This window comes from Vulpes vulpes, chromosome 3, assembly GCF_048418805.1.
Source record: "Vulpes vulpes isolate BD-2025 chromosome 3, VulVul3, whole genome shotgun sequence".
NCBI classification, from domain to species: Eukaryota; Metazoa; Chordata; class Mammalia; order Carnivora; family Canidae; genus Vulpes; species Vulpes vulpes.
Genome location: NC_132782.1, coordinates 93,976,019 through 93,981,637, shown reverse-complemented (window position 1 = coordinate 93,981,637; position 5,619 = coordinate 93,976,019).

The window sequence follows — 5,619 nt, the reverse complement described above, 5'->3', positions numbered from 1 at the left end:
AAGCTCAGATATACAAGGGAGGTTCAATATTAGAAAATGAGTCAATGTAGCACACTACACCAAAAAAATTAAGGGAAAAAGCTACATGATCATCTCAATTGACACAGAAAAAGCACTTGACAAAATTCAACACCCTTTCATGATAAAAATGCTCTGCAATTAGGAAAGAAGAAATATCCCCAACATGATTGTTATTATATATGAAAAAAACACAGCTGGGACGCCTGGGTGGCTCAGAGGTTTAACGCCTGTCTTCCGCCCAGGGCATGATCCTGGAGACCCGGAATCAAGTCCCACATCGGGCTCCCTGCATGGAGCCTGCTTCTCCCTCTGCCTGTGTCTCTGCCTGCCTCTCTTTGTGTCTCTTGTGAATAAGTAAAAATAAAATCTTTAAAAAACAAAACCCAAAAAAACCAACAACAACAAAAAAAACACAGCTAACATCACACTCAGTAGATGAAAGATTGAAAGCCTTCCTCCTAAGACCAGGAGCAAGGATGCCCACTTGTACCACTGCTATTCAACACTGTACTGAATAGTCAGAGCAATTCAGCAAGAAAAAGAAATTGTAAAGGAAGAAGTAAAACTACCTCTATTTATGACAACATAATACTATATCTAGAAAATACTCAAGGATCCACAAAGAAATTATTAGGGCTAATAAATTAAATAAGCAAAAGTCAGGGTGCAAGCTCAACATACAAAAATCAGTTGTTTTTCTGTACACTAGAACAATATGAAAAGAAAATTGAGAAAACAATTCCATATGCAATAGCATCAGAAGGAATAAGATAGTTAGGAATAGATTTAACCAAGAAAGTGAAAGACATATACATTGAAAACTACGAAATATTGCTGAAAGAAACTAAGGATGTAAATAAATAAATGAAAGAATATCCCATGTTCATGGGATGGAAGAATTAACATTGTTAAGGTAAAAACAAAACAAAACAAAACAAACAAAACATTGTTAAGGTAGCAATGGCCTTCAGAGCAACTTGTGGATTCAATGACATTCCTACCAAAATCCCAAGCGCCTTTTGTTGGCTCGGAAATGGAAAAGTTGATCCTAAAATTCATACGGAATTGTAAAGGACTCAGAACACCCAAAACGGCCTTTAAAAGAACAGAGTTGGAGGACTCAAACTCCCAATTTCAAAACTTACTGCAAATATACAGTAATCAAAACTGTGTGATACTGACATAGGGTAGAAGTAGAAATTGGGGTGCCTGGATGTCTCAGTCGGTTAAGCAACAAACCCTTGATTTCAGCTCAGGTCATGATCCCAGGGTCCTAGGATTGAGCCCCACCTCAGACTCTGTGCTCAGAAAGGATTCTGCTTATAGATTCTCCTTCTGCCTTTCCTTCTTCCTCTGCCCTGCCCCCACTCACACACATTCTCTCTCTCTCTCTCTCAAATAAGTAAATAAATCTTAAAAAAAAAAAAAAAAGAAATAAAGATCAATGGGTAGATTGAGTTGAATTGAGAGTCCAGAAATAAATCTATGTATAGATGGTCAATGACTTTTGACAACGATGCCAAGACAATTCAATGGGGAAAGAACAGTCTCTACAGCAAATGATACTGGAACAACAGGATATCTACACCTAAAAGAATTAATTTGGACCCTTATCTTACATCTTATCCAAAAATTAATATCAAATGGATCAGAGACTGAAATATAAGAACTAACACAATAAAACTCTCAGAAAAAGACATGGGGGGTAAATCTTCATGACCTTAGATTTAGTGATGGATTCTAGATATGACACTGAAGCATGAGCAGCAAAGAAAAAGGAGATAAATTGCACTTCATAAAAATATAAAACTTTTGTGCATCAAGGGACATTATCAAGAAAGTGAGAAGGTGAACCACAGAATGAGAGAAAATATTTACAAATTACATATCTGATAAGGGTCAGTATTTAGAATATATAAAGAGCTCTTACAATTCAATGACAAAATGACAAACAACCTGTCTTAGTCCATTCAGGATGCTATAACAAAATACAGTTGATTAAACAACAACAAACTGATTTCACACAGTTCTGAAGATTGAGAAGAGGAAGATCAGTAGATTTGACAGCTGGTGAGAGCCCACTTCTGGTTTATAGACCACTTCATTCTCAGTTGGTGGAAGAGGTAAGTTATCTCTCTGGGGTCTCTTTTATAAGGGTACTAATCCCATTCATGAGCACTCTGCCCTTATGACGGAATCATCTCTCATAGGCTCCACCTCCATTACCATCACGTTAGGGGTTAGATTTTCACAATGTGATTGGGGGTGTGTGAAACCCAAATATTCAGTCTATCGCACAACCCATTTTAAAAATGGGCAAAGGATGGGGTGCCTGGGAGTGCTCAGTTGCTTAAGCGTCCAACTCTTGATTTCAGCTCAGGTCATGATATCAGGGTTGTGAGATGGAACCCTGCATACACCTCTGTGCTGAGTGTGCAGCTTGCTTAAGACTCTTACCCCTCTGCCCCCCTACTACTTGCATGTGTTTTCTCTCTCTCTAAAAAATAAATAAATAAATAAATAAATAAATAAATAAATAAATAGGCAAAGAACTTGAATAGACATTTCTCCAAAAGAATATACAAGTGACTACCAAGTACGTGAACAGATGCATGTTCACCATGATTAGCTATTAGGAAAATGCAAAGCAAAACCACAGTGAGATATCATTTCATGCCCACTAGGATGTCAATAGTAAAAAAAAAAGTGTTGCTAAGGTTGTAGAGAAATTGAAATTCTCATACACTGCTGGTAACAATATAAAATGGTGCAGCTGCTTTGGAAAACAGACCATCAGCTCTCAATGAATTACACATAGAATTGTCATAAGACCCAGCTATCCAATCCAGGGTATATACCCAAAAGATTTGAAAATGCACGTCTGCGCAAAGATTTGCATGGAGATGTCCAAAGCAGTATTATTTATGATGAAGACAAAGTAAACATGTCCATCAGCTGATGAATGGATAAACCAAATGTGTCATCGATTGGATACATTTTTCCAATTTTATTACATGACATCACATTACAATAATATTATTGCAATGGAATAATAATACGGCAGCACATATGAATGAAATGCGTGCTACAATGTGGATGAACCTCAATAAATAAAATAAATAAAAGACATCAGGCACAAAAGGTCACAAACATGATTCAATTTATGTGAAATACTCAGGAAAGTGAAAGGAAATCAGTACAGACAGAAAGGAGATTAGTTGGGCCAGGAGGGAGAATGGGATTGATTACAAACGGACACAAGGCATCTTTCGGGAAATGTTCTAAAACTGGGTTGTGGTGATGATTGCACAACTGACTAAAAATCATTGAATTGTGCATGTTCAGCGGCTGGAATTTATGCCATGTAAATTATTCCTTTAATAAAGCTGTTAAAATAAGAATAAAAAAGAGGAAATGAGCTGAAGGAGGGGTTGTCTCAATTATTTTTTTCCCCAGTAGGTCTTTGGTTGAAATGCAAATTTAACCACTTCCTCTCCATTGACCAGCTCTGAATAGTGGGGGCTGAGGGGGAGGGTGTTGAGAGATCCTATTGCATCTTCCTTCCGGGACCTTGGGGGCTAAACTTGTGAGATGTGCACAGACCCAAAGGGCCCCTTCAAGGGACCCTTCCCTCGACATGGATCAGTTTCTGAGGGGGTTCATGGTCACCTCCCTGGGCATGACAGATGTTCAGTTTTTACCTCCAAAAGCATCTACTTTTTTTTTTTTTTAAGATTTTATTTATTCATGAGAGACACAGAGAGAGGCAGAGACATAGGCAGAGGGAGAAGCAGGCTCCCTGTGGGGGAAGCCTGATGAGGGACTCGATCCCAGGACCCCGGGATCAGTCCCTGAGCCAAAGGCAAACACTCAACCACTGAGCCACCCAGGCATCCCCAAGCATCTATTTTTTAAACAGAAGGGGTTAAGTGGCCCCTGGTACACCCCATCCGCTCCCTAAGTCATGGCCTGAGCACTCTTTTGAAAATGTAAATTGGATTAAGCCACATCTCTGATGGAAACCTTAGGTGACTTCCAATATCCCTTGGAACCAAATCTACCTTCCTTGCTGTCCTGGCGGTCCCATGCCATGTGCACCATGTGACTTCTGGCCCACCTCCTTGTATTCTTTTGCTTGCTCACTCCATTCTACAGCACTGTTGTCAAGTTCCCGGAGCCAGCTGCATCCCTCAGCATCTTTGTACTTGCAGTGCCTTCTGCCTAAAATGTTTCCACTGTGGCTGGGTCCGTCCTGTCATCCATCATGCCCCTACATGTTCCTATTTTGACCTCTCATCAGTTTTCTATGACACTTAGTACAATTTGCATTTGTTTGTTATTAGTTCTTTTCACCTCTCTCCATTAGAATACAGGCTGCATGAGGGCTGTGGCTCGTGTATATTTCTGGGGGGTACCCCCAGTACAGAGCCAAGGGCTTGCTCAGTACTGGTGGGCAGAAGGCAGGGAGGGAGGAATGGCTGGCTAGCTGGGCAAGTGGATAGAAGGGTGGTTGAGTGGGTAGGTGGGTGAGTGGGTGGGTGGAGATAAGGGCAAGGAGGCTAGCAGGCACATAAGAGGGAGGCAGGAGGGATCAAATACCCTCGGGTTAACATACGTCCGGAAGCAGTGTAGTGAGCAGATCAAAATATATGCTCTGAAGTCTTGAGTTCAAATCCCAGCTCTGTCACTCACTAGCTGTGTGACATTGGACAAGTCATTTGCCCTTCCTGAGCCTCAATTTCCTTCTCTGTAAAATAGGGATGATGACGATGATGAGATATTTAAAAAAAAAAAAAAGATTTATTTATTATTTTAGAGAAAGAGAGAGGGAGTGAGTGCGGGGGAGGGGCAGAGGGAGAGAAAGAGAGAATCTCAAGCAGACACCACACTCAGTGCAGGACTTGGGACTCAATCTCATGACCCTGAGCTGAAACCAAAAGTCAGATGCTTAACTGACTGCACCATCCAGGTACCCCAATGATGAGTTTTAAGTGAGATGATGTATCTTTAAAGTCCTTAAAAACCCTGGCACAGGGGCTGGCTCAGTTTGTAGAGCGTGTGGCTCTTGATCTCAGGGTTGCCTGTTTGAGCTCCATGTTGGGTATAGAGATCATTTTAAAAAAATAAAAATAAAAATAAAAAAAGAAAACAATGCTGGCTGGCACAGAGCAAACTCTCAGCAAATATTAGGCTCCTTTGTACTGTTCCTTTTCTTGATCTTTCAACCGCTCAGATTACTGATGCATGGTACCATAAAACTCACCCTGAAGATCAAGAGAAAGAAAAGAAAAACAAAAACTGGCTTCCTCCCAACATCGGTTCTCCAGAGAACATGAGATATTTCAGCCGTGGGGAAGAGAATTTCTATAGGGCAAACATCCTTCAAATCAACCACAGGGGAATTTGTACCAAGTTCCTCAAAAACAGCTAGAAAAAGAAAAAAAAATAGAAGAAATAAATAGCAAGATGCTTTCTCTTTTTCTTTGGAGCAGTCATGTGGGTTCACTGCAAATTGTTTCCCAAAAATGAGTCAGCTGGGAAGAGATGGCATGCGCATTTGAGCCAACCCGTGTCATCCCGACACCACAAAGTAGCCCC